The sequence below is a fragment of the Phymastichus coffea genome, unplaced genomic scaffold, assembly GCF_024137745.1.
Source record: "Phymastichus coffea isolate CEN01 unplaced genomic scaffold, Cenicafe_Pcof_1.1 PCOF00123, whole genome shotgun sequence".
NCBI lineage: Eukaryota > Metazoa > Arthropoda > Insecta > Hymenoptera > Eulophidae > Phymastichus > Phymastichus coffea.
In genome coordinates this window covers 439,292-452,932 of record NW_026706934.1, presented here as the reverse complement: position 1 = coordinate 452,932, position 13,641 = coordinate 439,292, and the positions used below count along the sequence as shown (strand labels likewise).

The window sequence follows — 13,641 nt, the reverse complement described above, 5'->3', positions numbered from 1 at the left end:
TGCCGGCGCGCTCGAGCGCTGCTTTTAATGAGCACGCGGGCGCATCGCCACGGATGAATTATACGCAGAGATGCCTGCCTGCGCGCATTATCGCTTCCGCTATACAATCCCGTGCCGCCGATTGTCCTGCTACATTTTGTGCTTTTCATCCCGCCTTTTTCCCCTTTTCTTTCGCTCGCGCCTCTGCCGCTTTTAATTACACCCATTCGGCGAGCTCCCGTGATTTTCGAATACTTCCATATCCTGCTTACCCTATAATCAGCTTAACTGCGAGTTCGCCGACAAAGTGTGCGACAAGCTTGGCGTTTCTGCAGATTGTTCACTTTGAATGCCAGTCCGGCCGGTAGGCACAAGTCAATTATATTTGCAATTAGCCAGTTTCGCTGTTGCGCTTTTCAACGATTTCGCCGTTGAAAGAGAAAGAGAGATGCTGCCGCGAGGCACCTGGGCTTATCTCGCGCGCGTCCGCTATCCCCGTTAGTCGATCGGATAAGCCCGTTGCAGCCCGTTGCAGCAGGAATTCGCCTCGGCCTGGGCACGAGCGATCGAGACAATAGGAATGCCGCAGCAGCGCCGAGATAAAGCTGGCCGATCGAAACGCCAGCCGCACACGTGTACGATCGAGCCCCATGAAGTACGGGCGACACTCAACTTCCAACTTCTTGGCAGTTTCGTTTCACGCGGTAAACAAGTCTCTCGATCCCCAACTTCTCGACTGCCGCCGCTAGTTGTTTGCCCGAGAGCACTTTCAGCAATGAACGCCGTTTGTCCGAGCTACTGACTTTTCACTTTTATTCGCGGCGCTAGCATTGCCACTTTCGCAGGGCATCGTCAACGCTTCGTATATCAACTTGATGGACTCGTTCCGTGGATCGAATAGTTCTCGCCTCTTCTTTATTATTCACGGTATTATTTAGCAAGCAGGATTTCCAACTCACCTGATTCATGACCGTTCGTCAGGTTTCCAACATCCAAAATTCTAACGGCTCGAGTTTCAGCGCGGTCGTCCACGCGATTACCGATTCAATAAATTCGCAACGAACAAAGGGAACAAGAAAGGCTCGACATTGGTTTTCATTTGCGCGAAGGTTGAATTTAAATCAAATACTCTTAAGAAAGACGTTAGGGATTCCCGATGATCGTGTCCGATCGAAGGTGGTACGTGCAGCCAGACAAAATGTATTCGATAACGCCTCGGCTGAAATTTAAATGCCGGGAGAGGGTCTGGAAAGGGGAGACAGGTTTTTGAAGGGACCTCATAGTGATTACTCTTGGGTGCAAAACCTCCTACCAATCCATCCTCCTGCCCGCCCTCCCTCACACCATTTTCGGTTATAGCGAGGATCCAACAAAGCCGTATAGAAACGAGTAACTGCAGTGGCTGCTTGTCTCCTTTTCCTCTTCTCCCCTTGCAGTTGCTCGCCGACGTCGCTCCAAAGACCAGGTTTCACAAAATCTCACCAATGTACCTCGACATTTATGATTATTGGTCCCTTCCACAATGAAATTCCGCATGAAATTGTGGGAGAAGATGCGGAAAGTATGGATTGACTGCGACTCTGGTGCGAGCTAGATAACGACGTTATCAAAAAAAGAGCGATCAAATCGAATGTTTAGCGGAACATTATTGCAAAGCTTTAAAAAAGTAGTATCGAGCCGAAGCGAACGTGGAAGCCGCAAGCCACATAGAGGTCAGAAAGCCAGAGAGAGAGAGAGAGAGAGAGCGAGAAGAGAGAGAGAGAGAGAGGGAGGTAAGGCGGTGGTGGCGGCAACGGAAGCCGATACGGAGAATTCAAGGCTGGCTAAACTGGCCTTCGGCTGCCGACGCTGCTGTCCGTGAGTATGAGAGAGGGTAGGATAGGTAGCGCAGCGCGGAACACCGGAGGCGAAAGCGGAAAGCCCCAAAGCCTCCAACATACCTTTGTGAACTGCTCTACTGGTAGGCGCGGCGCTCCCTCGCCCCTCCACCCCCCCCCCTCGCCTCGTTCCTTCTGCCAGGAATTTGGCCACTCAGGCCCACCTCAAAGCTATGACCAAAGAGCATTCCTCGAGGAGGAAAGCTGCCTAGAACTTTTCGTGCGAGGCATCGATCTCATCGAGTCGTTCGATTGAGCCGCTGACTAATAACAAGCCATTTTAGCCACTCTTTATCGCACCCTTTCGCATCGTCTTACGACCAATCGATCGAGTTATTTGATTGCGGCATATTACATACACCACTTGATCACGCGTACGGCAGTAAATTTTAGCTAATGTTTCCATCAACAGCAATGTAATTGTATGCCTGAGACGGATCATAACGTTGGCCAACCGTCGCCGTTAAAACGTCTCCCTCGGCTGATAAGTGATAGCTTTGCAATGACTGTTAAATGAATTTTTATGGGCGCGACAGAGCTCACTCTGGCAAGCCGAAGCGAACGTGGTTATTATTATGGTGTGTACGAGTGACGCAAGCAACTTGTCGGCGATATAAAAGTCTCAGCGTTGTTCCGAAGCTTTGTTCAGCGTTGTTCACGAAGCTTCCGATAAACGTAGCTCGTCACATTTCATTAATAAACGAATTAACGGCCATTGGTTTGCGTCGGTCGTGAAGCGCGCGACCGGAACAAGCATTGCACACGACGGAAGTAGCTTTCTCTCGGCAGAGCAAGAGTCGCGGTCCGCCGGAAAAATACTGCCACGGCTACAAGCTCAGCTGCGTGGACGACGCCCGCGGATAACAATCGAGGCAAGAGCTCTTAAGCAGAGTCCCTCCCCGCTGCCGCTGATTTACTGCAATGGCTGCGAGGCTATTTTTAGCAGCCGCAATGATTTATCAAAGGAATTTGTATCGCGCGGGGATGCGCGCTAGCGGTCCCGTTATATGGGCAATCGATAACTAAGGTTGTGGTATAAAGCTGCAATCGGGTATGCAGCGAGCCTGAGATGAGGTGCGCAGCGGCGCGGTTGGCAACGGCCTACCGTAGATGCCCCTCGATGCTATCGACTTTTAAACCTGCGCTCTCTATACGGGCACCTGTGCAAAGTATGCAAAATGCGCCAGCCGCTATGGCTCTTTTGCACTTTGGCCGGCCGGCCCACCCTCGGAATGAAATTTATCGTTTTACAAATCACACGCGCACTGGCACTGGCGCTGACGAGAAAGCAGCAACCAATATCCGCGTGCAGACCAAGACATAAATCGCGCGGCGTGCAGTTTTATCGCGAAAACTTGGATTAAAGTAGCAGAAAGCCATAAAACAGGCGAAAAGCTTATAAAAAAAGATAGAGAGGCGAAGGAAAAAGAACGGATGTGTGTACACCCCCGCGGTAAACTTATAATAGAAGCGCAGTAAAGTGCAGACACTCGCGCATGAAAAACAGAAAGTTTGGGCGCTTGAGCGCGAGTTTATCCGCGAAATTCCGAGACAAGCCCGCGATTAATCTTTCATTAATAAAAGAGAAAAAGAAGAAGAAAGTTCCGGACGGGGCTGCGCGGTTGCAAACTTGCCGATCGGGCAAAAACTCGACTATACGTAAGGGGCAAACTTGCGGCCCAATGGTATATGGTATATGCATATGCGCGCAGCCTTAGCCCGCAGTGTGTATAGTTCGTTGGAATCGCGCGCAAACTTGCCGCCGGGAGTAGGCCCTACAGCGCCTTAATCGCGAGTCCCCCCCCCCAGCTTCGTTGGTTGGCCGACTTTGCTGGCGCGCTGCTGAGCCACGATTACGCGCGAACAGGTGTTGCTGACTATGCTAATCCGTCCTCAAGGCAAAACCCCGAGTTTGTTCATTCGGAAAGGTCGACTCGCGCGTACGGAGAATGGATTAAACGTCGGTAGCCGCATTGAAGTTTCATCTATAATGAGATTGGCGCGGCAATGAACAGCCGCCTATTTGCTCAGAGCTGCGATAATGAACAACCGTCGTTCTTGTCAGCGAGTGCGGTCGGCAAGCAGGCTAATCATGATTGATAATCCCACGCGAGTGGCGTAAGGTTCGGGTCAATCGATCGGCTGATTCGGTGAAAAAGCGCACGACGCACGCAGGCCGAGAGAAAAGAAGAACTCGCTGCGCTGCTGCTAGTGCCGTGGCAGTGCCGGCGAAAGCATAAAAGGAACGATGAAAAAAAAATAAAGCGCGCAGAGTAGGCAGCATGGGCCTTGTGCGGCCAACCGCCCGGGGATAATAAAAGCCGCTCGGAGATGCGGCGAGGAAAGAGCCTCGTAACCGCGCTGCGCGGCTTCCCCGGCGCTTGCGTCGCGCCTGAAAGGTGTCGGGTGCCGCTCGCCACTGCGCGCCTGTGCTCGGCGCGCGAGGACCGCTCCAGCGAAATTAAAGGACCGCACGACAAAGATGGACTCGCTCTCTGGCAGCGCAGAGGCGCGGCTGACCCTTTCACGCTCGCTCGCTTGGCGCCCGCGGCGGCTTTTCGCGCGTTGCACGCCTTGCGTCTTGCCATCTTCTTCTTTACACCCGCGGCACGAGCCAGCTTTTCCCACTGCACTTCCTTACCGATCAGCCAACTTTATTACTTCCAGTAATTGCATCCGAGTTTCTGTCGAGTCACACCCAATTGATCATCGGCCATTCCTCAAAGTAAAACATCGGTCGCCGCGCTAAAACGCCTGTCTTCCCCGGTATAGCCGACTCGATTTTCAACTTGGCGCATACTCGGCGCTGCCCTTGAGCGCAGGCATACAAGCCGAGCGCTGATCCTCGTTCGCGCGCTTCTCTCTCGCAGGTTTGATGCGCGCGTGCGTTACGTAAGCCGCGGCAGCGCCGCCGCTGGTCTTTCGTCGCGCACCTTCGTCGCGGATTGGTACTCTTTCCCGCGCGCGAGCCGGCTCTTATTCGACGCGCTCGATGCAGTACACGGGAAGAGCAGGGTCGGCGAGTGGCTTCCTCTGGCCTGCAGCGCGCCAATGACCGATTCGCGAAGCGGCGCCGCTCGCGCCACGGATAATTAACGTCAAAACAGGCTCGCGCGCGACGCGAAAGCTCATCGGATCGCCTCGATTAACGAGCGTTACCGAGCGAAAAGCACGAGCAAGTGCATCGCGCGGCCGGTACGTACGCACAGAATGGAAAGGACCATCGATCACTGCTCGCGCGATACGCGCGCGGGGCCTTTTGTTTCCTTTGTCTGGCATTAATGACGACGAGCTCGGCTCTCGATTGTCGGTCAATCCACCGGTCGCGGCCGCCGCCGCCGCCGCCAGTTTATAGATCGACAACTGTTGCGAGGGCCTCGCGCGCGCAGCGCTGCGGCGATCCAGCGACGGAGGTCACGACCGCGCCCCGAGAAGCCATGCTCGCGCGGCACTTGGGGAAAGTAAACTAACCACGTTCCATCCCCTCCAGCGATCCCTCGGTGCGTACACACGAGCTGCTGCCGCCGCTGCAACTCTCTCTCTCTCTCTCTCCCTCTCTTCGTCCGCGCTGATCCTGCATCCTTCGCTAGCCAGCGCTCCGCTCTCGTTACTCCGGGACTCGGCTGCTGCCGCGGTGCTTGCGCTCCGCGCGCTCTTATTTTTCGTCTTCTCGCTCGAATCAGCCGCTCTTCTTCGCTGCCGGCCAGCCAGCCAGCCCGTGCCAGTACGTGCCCCGTGTACGGCCGACGCGAAGCCTGCGCACGCGCTCGTTCGGACGGGCTTCCGGTGGTAATTGCATCCGGCGCAGCCTGCACACGCGCAGCAGCCCGGCTTCTCTGGCGCCTCGGCAACCATGAGCCACGTCACTCGCAAGCCGACCGAGGAACAAAAACAATGCTCAACGAGCGCAGTCTGCACAAGTCGCGTACACGTGTACAGCGTAGTAGGGGCACGCGCGCGCGCGGCAAGTTTGTCCCGAGAGCGCGCACAAAACATTCTCGGCGCGCAGCTTCTTCGGCCACCTCTCTCCTCCTTCCTCCTCTACCTTTCTCGACTCGGCGCGCACATACTGCTCCTCGAGACTCGAGTGTGGCGTTGGCAGGGGACAGCGTGCGCGCACACGCGCGCCAACCAAGTATACACCTACGAAGCGGTACCCGGTGTAAGCGCACGCGAGCGAGCGCGGGAGAGAGTTCACCTCCGCTCTATACTCCAACGACGAGGCTACGAGTAATCCCGAAGCAGGCCAGCCCAGCCGTGTTTACAAACACGCGAGAGCGCTCGAGAGCAAGGAACCCGTGCGCGGTTGCACCGCTTGCCGCTGCCGTGGCGTTCGCGATCGACGAGCCTGCGTACCGCATAGAGCGCGCTTCGTAAGAACGAACGAAGGCGCCGCGAGCATCGAGGTGACTAGTCGAAAATGAAGTCGACAAGCCAGAAGGTGTGAATGCGTTATAGCCGTGGGAGCGAGCGACAAGTGTCTCCTCCTCGTCAATGCCTTTTTCAGCGTTCTCGGATCCCTGACAAACAGCCTCGCGATAATGGACTGGAGATGAAAACAAACGCATAGCTCTCCGAGTGCGAGCGGCTCGAGCCCCCTTTTTCTTCGCTTCTGGGTTAGTTTCGTCGGACGACTGGTCCGAAACAGGTCGAACAAATAAGGAGTGCCGCTTCGTACTACACACGAGGTTGGCCGAGAGCGACGTATATACATTATACAGCCGGAGCACCGGAATCGATTGCTCAACCAATACTTTATACCGTCGATCGTCCTTTCAGAGCTGGACAATCATTAGCCTGCTCAAAGGGACAAACGATAAAAAGCACTTCATTCTGCTTAATTAATCGAAACGCGCGTCCGCTTCGTTCCTCGCTCGGTATAATAATAACGGACATACGTGCGATTAAAGAAGGAAAAGAGCGTACACCAGAGAATCTTCTCGATGTGGAAAATACTTTTTTAATTGGCTGGCGTGAAATCGGGTCCAGCGCGAGCGCCAGATTCCGAGAAAAATAAATGGTTTTTCGTTGGCCGAGCAACGACTCGGACGGCGACAAGAGGATAAAAGAAAAAGCCCGGACTACAAAGCTTCTCGTATTTTACGACTGCCCCGCGAGTATACGGACTACCAGTAACTCGTCGAAAAGAATCGTGAGAATCGAGAGCGACAGAGGATCTGCGCGGACCTGCCTCCGAAGGGCGGCAAAAAAAAAAATTCAAGAGAGACGTCTTGAATGAGCATCCTTATAGCCGCGATGGAATTAGCGCGCGACTGTGGGAAAAGAAACGCAACCTTTCCCGAGTGTCGTGATTAATAGTCCGTGGACCACCTACGAACGCCAATCGAGTAAAAGAATTCTTGAAAATCGGGCATTTGAGTGACGTGAAACGGTGCAGTAAGAAGTTCGATTGGAAGCGCTCGAAAACAAATTGATGAAATTGCCATTGATTTCCGCTCAAGTTTTCCGAGCGGTTTTTCGCTTTGAGAGGTCGCAAAGGGAGAAAGCAATGAAATCAGAGAGAAACAAGAAAGAACTCCGAGGCGAAGGAAGCAAGTCAGAGAGGGGGGGGGGGGAGAGGCGCCGGCTCGTAGAAAGAGCATTAAAGGGCTGCAGTGCCATACGTAAAGCGTCGTCGTGCGGGCGCGATTGAAGAGTGCCGCCATCCATCGCAGTACGAAGCCAATCGACGCGCAAACGCTCGCCTCCCAAGACGGAGCCCGGCCCGCGCGACGAACACTCGACTCTGCGATCCCTTCGAAAGATCGATCCCCACGCGCAGGTAAAACCATAGCCGCGCCGCCTTGCCGGGAACTCGCCGACTCTTTTTTTCGCTGCTTGCTTCTATACACACAATACTAGAACAGGTAGCTCCTTTTTTCGCGCCCGACTTGAATAACGAGCGCGCCGCTAGCGTGGATATTCTGTGCGTGGGCGTGCTCCCTTTTCCTTTAACGACCGCAGTTGCCGATGTGCGGAAGCCGTAAAAATTGCTCCGATTCTCCACACCGCCGCTCGCCGCTCCTCATAAATTTTCGTAACAAGATTACATTCGCATAGTTTATAGGCAGTGAAAATTGGATAATTAGCGCGCGGCCGCGGGGATTTGTCGGATAAAAGAAAGAGGAGAGAAGCCGAGCAAAGCTTGTGAAGATATGACGAGGCGTTATCCTAAGAGCACACACGTGATTATGTCAGCTCTTATGCGCTCGTGAGCGCCCTACGAATGAGAGGGACTGCGCTGTGGAAAAGAGCCACGTAATTTATGACATCTCTCGGATTTTAGAGAGAGAGAGAGAGAGAGAGAGAGATGCGTGACACGCACTCGGCACTCGGAACGACCAAAGTAGCCTCGTCCCGACGTTCCAATTCTTTGAGTGGCGCATTTAATTTTCTCCACTTTGCATGCGTTTCCCGGCCGCGCCTTACAGCCGCATCCTCTCAAGAAGCTTTTCATTAGATTTATTCGCTGCTTCTCGTACAGTCTCCGTCGCTACAGCCGCGTAATCAGTACTTTCGACGAATATTTTACAATCGATGCTTTAATCGACGATCGGAGCCCGACAAAATACTGGCTACGGCTATTTGCATTATCGGTGCGAAAGGGCGTGAAAAACGCGCAACAAACTCGTCAACAGTCTAGTTGAAATGTAGAGAAGCTTGGAAGAGCTCTAGAGGCTCGATGAATTTAAATGCAAACTAGGTGAGCAGTCGCGAATAAGAAGGACGCCGAAAGAGAGGGGGAGAGCGAGCGAGTGACGCTTCGGCAGATTACGCTGGAAAGCCCTCGAAATCCTGGGATTGGCCCTCATGGCTTGTCGGATTTCAGCGTCGGTTCTAGGCGCGCGCGGACTTTTCGATAATTACACCTACGTATCGTAAACGTATAAGGCTCGCGACAAACAAAAAATAATAACAGCGCGCGCACGCCACCTATATACGCTCTGATCGCTCTTCTTTTTCAGATTTGCCGTTCTTTCTTTGCAGCCCCGTTATTTACGCGCTGGTTTATCGAGTTATTAAATTTGCTCGCTAATTTATTCGCATAAATTGTCGCTGATTAAAATTTCACGCTGTTCACTCGCGCTCAGCCGCGTTCATTGCGGTCCCCCTCTCTCTCGCGTCGAGCTCTGTACTGCCTGCAGCTTAACGAACGATCCAATTATACCTTTGAATGAAAGGCTTTTTTCGCCATTGGGCTCGTTAACAAAACTCGCAGATGAGCATGATGCGCGTGTGCGGGAAGCGTGTCTTTGAAAGAAGAGCGCTTCCGAAAATTACATAAAAATATAATCGGCACCCAGTGCAATTATGCGCTATTCAACTTTTATGAGCGTGTTCCCGCTTTCATGCGAGTCGATTCCCCTGTTCGTGTGCCTTTCGCGACGTCCTTTACGAATAAATGATTTTCATCGTTAATTTGCGATCTCTGCGTTTGTTTCTTTTCAAAGCTCTCGATGCACGCGAGTCGTACAGCTTTGGAACGTTGTTTCAAAAAGGCGGAAATGAATTTTTCGCCTGGAAGAGAAATCAGGAAAATGAAGACTACGAGGCTGACGGCGCAGCAGCAACAAGCGAGCACGGCATCGAAGAGGAAATTGTTAGCGCGCGCGGTATATCATAGCAACGTGTCGTCGAAAAACGAGGAAGAAGTAAGGAGCGTCGGGGCGTCAATTCGATAAGGCCAGCCGGGGGCAGAGCTCGGCGCGTGAAATAAGTCCGGGCGAATAAAAGACCGAGGAGTGCTGCCGCGCTCAAAAAAGGAGTACGCGCGAGCGCGAGAAAGTTTCGAGTCTCCGCAAATTGCCTCCTATTCAGGATTATATTTGAAATTCGAGGAAATACTCACGCAAAGTGCTTCTCCTTCTCGCAAGCCGGGTGTCGCGAGTTCAATCAAATCAGCTTTTTCTTATTCCTCCCTCGCACGCCAGCACAGCAGCTCCCCTCGAGCTCGGAAAACCTTCTCATTTATTCTGGCCCGGCTTCCAACTCTCTCTCTCTCTCCCTCTCTCTCTCTCTCTGCTTTTTCGTCGTCGTCCATTTTTTTCTTCTTTTTAGAGACCAACTTCGAGGCGCTCTCTGCCTAGACACAATGTCGACGTGATTTCGATGTATTGTCGCTAATGACATTTCCCTCCCCAAATTCACTCGCAACATCCTCGACTCTTTCCCCCCTTGATGACATTCGCCTAACAAGCTACTCGTGTATCGTATCAAACTTTATTACGGGATACAACTCGTTCTATACAGAGCTTTCATTTGACGAATTTTACCGTTGAACGTTCGACACTTCATTTCCATCGTTCTCTCTCAGCAGTCCAATAGCATTGCGTACGATTATTCTACTGAACGAAGAAAATGCAAACATTCGCTACTTTACTGTTATAAACTCGATTTTAATGGCATACTTTGATTCGAATAACTGTACGTTTTATTATCCTGCTACAGTACAAGAGATTGAACATCGCCACTATCTCTATTGAAAGTAATGAATCGTTAAAGTGAGCAATATTCACTTTGTATGATAAAAAAAAAATTTTGTTGTGCCGAGCACAACAATGAAATGTTGGCAGCGCTCGCGCAGGTATCAGCAGACTTTTTGCCACTTGTGCAAAAACAGCGGACGAACTTGTCCCAAATGTCGTTGTCGACATTGTCAGACCTGAAGCACCAAGTGCTTCAATGTCATCCATGAGAGAAGAAGAGAAAAGCGTTTTTTTCGAAAGCACAAACGCACTGTCGTGTGACGCAACACTTTTTTAACAAGACAAAAGTGCCATGAACCTCTTTGGGTACACAAGGAAAACAATGGACCGCGATGATGACATGATTGCGTAATTACAACGTAGCTCGTTTTCGTCGTCGCGTCGGAATCGGACAAAAGTTATTTTGAAAATAGCGAAGAAAACTGGTTGGGAAAAATGGAGTCGAGATCCAATAAAGTGCATCGACGTTGAGGGACAAGCCAGGTGAAATGGTTGCTGTTGTCATTTTTGTTTTTTGCCTGGCGCGCGGGAAATTCAATGACGGTCTCCGTATCGCTGTGAAAATCAAGTTGGCTGCCGGCACTCGCGGCAGGAAGAGCATCGTCAACGGCTGACGCCGAGCGAATTGATCAGTTTACCGAAGAGCGCGAAGGCAGAAAGGGATCGCGCGAGAGAGCTTTCTATCCAACATTGAATCATCTCCGCGAGAAGCAATGCAACGAGACAAGCTCGAAATATCGTGCGTGCGACCGGTTCGCTTCTCTATTCTTTCCAAGTTGGACGCTTAAGCTGTTTTTATTGAATTTCAGCTCGTAAAAAGTTGCGCGAAAAACAAGAGCGCGCGACGTCAATTAAAGCGCGATCCCGTACACGGCGGGCTTGTAATTTGGCGTTTTATGGAGCTTTTTTTTCGCCGCTCGCGCACGAGGACGCCACGGCGAAATTGCGTGTGGAGCGAGCGAGCGCGTGCGCAGACGGTACGGGCCGCGAGCAGCGCGCGATATCGTCCGGCGCTTAAATGTGATTTACGACGAGACTCTTTTTAGCTTATACACGCGCTCGCACGCGCGTCCCGCCCTGCTCTTGCAAAAAATATCTCGCACGATCGCGCGAGCTCTGAGACTCCGACCCGCGTAAAATGTCGCGCGCGGCTATTTTATTCCCATGGAGACTGCAGCCGATCGGTCGTTAACTGCCGTATATCCCAATCGGCTGCGTAAAGAGGAGGCGTGCCCCGCATTTTGAACAGGCCCGACAAGCTGAGCGAACAAGCCGAGAAAAACGAGGCCGCGTGTTTACGGCCAAGCAGTTTGCTGGCTCGCGTCTAGCCATTAGTCGGCGTGGCTTGCCGCTTGCCGCTTGCCGCTTCTTATAGTGGCTATCGGCTCACTGTTATTCGCTCGGAAATTTTCTATCGCGACTGCGCCAAACTTGTCAACGAATCAACATTTTCGTCCCATTGCTCGGCAACGATCACCGTGGCGTTTGTGAATTGCCGAGAGTTCGGCTTGTACGGGAGCATATACGTTGGATACTGCGGCGAGCTTAAAATTATTCGCCAAAGTTTATAATTGACTAACTCAATTATGAGCTTTTGATGTGCCGCGGAGGATATTAAGCGAGCTGGAGGCAGAGAAGCTCGCGCGCACATCGCTAAGCTGCGTTATGGCTCGCGGAGCTCCACTTATTCCGTCCACGCGCGTGCGTCTGCGTGCGCGTATATCTAGCGCACACTCTCCAAATACCTGCGGGATTGCCGAAACACTTTCGGTACATTGTGCGCCGCTGCGGGCCGCGGGGATCGAGTGACGAACTGCCGAACCTCTACCTTCTCTGGCACGTATACGCCTAACCAGCTCTCGTTATCGGATTCGCCCTATTGTATTCTTCCACTCGTTCGTGCTCGCTGTACGCTTGCAAATATTTATCACTTTCTAGCAAATCAAACGATCGACTTACGTAAGCTACGTGCTGATCGAATTACCAGGGAGCAGCAGTGCCAACCCACCTGTAACAGAAAAACGGTATATTATAGACAGATGCTAGCTTACTTCAAAATTCAAATATATATATTCGTCATAATGGTCAGCGAGAGTAAATGCGAGGCATTCCTAGCGGTTTCTCCAATTTGCTCGGACGCGAGGCTCTTCGATGGAAAAATTCCTTTCGTAGCCACGCTCTGCTGCTGCTGCTGCTGCTGCTGCTGTCCTATCTCGCGGCGGAAAGAAACAAAAAACATTCAAAAGCTCCTCGCCAGTATTCCAACTTGAGTGCCGTTGCGCCAGATGACAGGCGCCCTTTCCTCGGCTCTGACACGCATTGCGCGGCGATGCGCGAGGGCGCGTCGTCGTTTGCCGTGGACGCGCGCGAGTCGCAAAGGCGAGCCGCCTCGCAGACGTAAGAGAGAGAGAGAGAGAGAGAGAGAGAGAGCGCAAACAAAAGTAAAAGGCGCCGGCGAGAGCTTGGACGTATAATGACGATGGGCGCGCAAGGAGAGAAGAAAATTACACGATATGAAAGTTTAATGCCGAGCGTATATTAAGAACAATGCCGAGACCGAGGATATCATTGCGACGCGATGAAATTGCCGGCGCTCGCAATTGGGGGAAGTGCCCGCGTGGGAAGCTACTCTAAATATCGCTCACAGCCGTTTTCCTTTCTGAGCTCGCTGCGCGGGATACGTTTATGCAAGGCATCTGGCGATGATTCCGAGCGAAGCCAGCGCTCCAGCCACCCTGTCCGTCGCGCGCGACGCGTCATTATAAATACACGAGCCGCGCGCGAGCCGCCGAGAGGGGCGGGTGGAAAGGGCTCTCGGCTCCAAGCGGCACAAAAGCGAGAGCGAGAAAGTAGGCGCTTTTGTGCCAGCGGCAGTGAAAGCAGGTGTCGGAGAGGAAAAACTGCGCGGCCTCGCCGAAGACAAAGAGCGCGAGAGGATCCGGCGATGCGCGCCGAGAAAAAGCTCGCAGATGAGTATGTAGCGGGCCCGTACGCCCAGCAGCTCGCGCTCTCCCTCGATCACGCCAAGTGCCAGCATCAGCTCGCGTGCAACGCTAAGCATCTGCGAGAGCGCGAGCCTGCGACAATGCGATCGGCGCGTAACGGCGAGCTGGCAAGCAGAGAAGAAATATCGAACGAACAACGAAGCTCGGAGGGAGCAGGGCTGCCCCTTAGCGGTGGACGAGAATCGCGGTAAGAAATGAGCGCCGAAACAAAGGATGAGTTACAGGGAGACGGATTAAGCTGCTGAATAAATCACCTGTGATCGAGTGCAAGCTATTTCCAATTTTTACCCTTCT

General features: G+C 52.6%; 1 protein-coding gene across 7 annotated transcripts in view; it reads right to left on the bottom strand.

Annotated features, from left to right (window-relative positions):
• Window positions 1-13,641, bottom strand: part of LOC131671296 (protein turtle-like) — a 160,089-nt gene that overhangs the window by 135,648 nt on the left and 10,800 nt on the right. Inside the window, exon 2 of one of the 7 annotated variants that reach the window (XM_058947619.1) lies at window positions 12,302-12,350. The exons of the other annotated variants lie outside the window; for them this stretch is intronic. The gene's annotated coding sequence lies outside the window, so the exon portion shown is untranslated. The remainder of the gene's footprint in view (window positions 1-12,301; window positions 12,351-13,641) is intronic. 7 annotated transcript variants of the gene reach the window in all.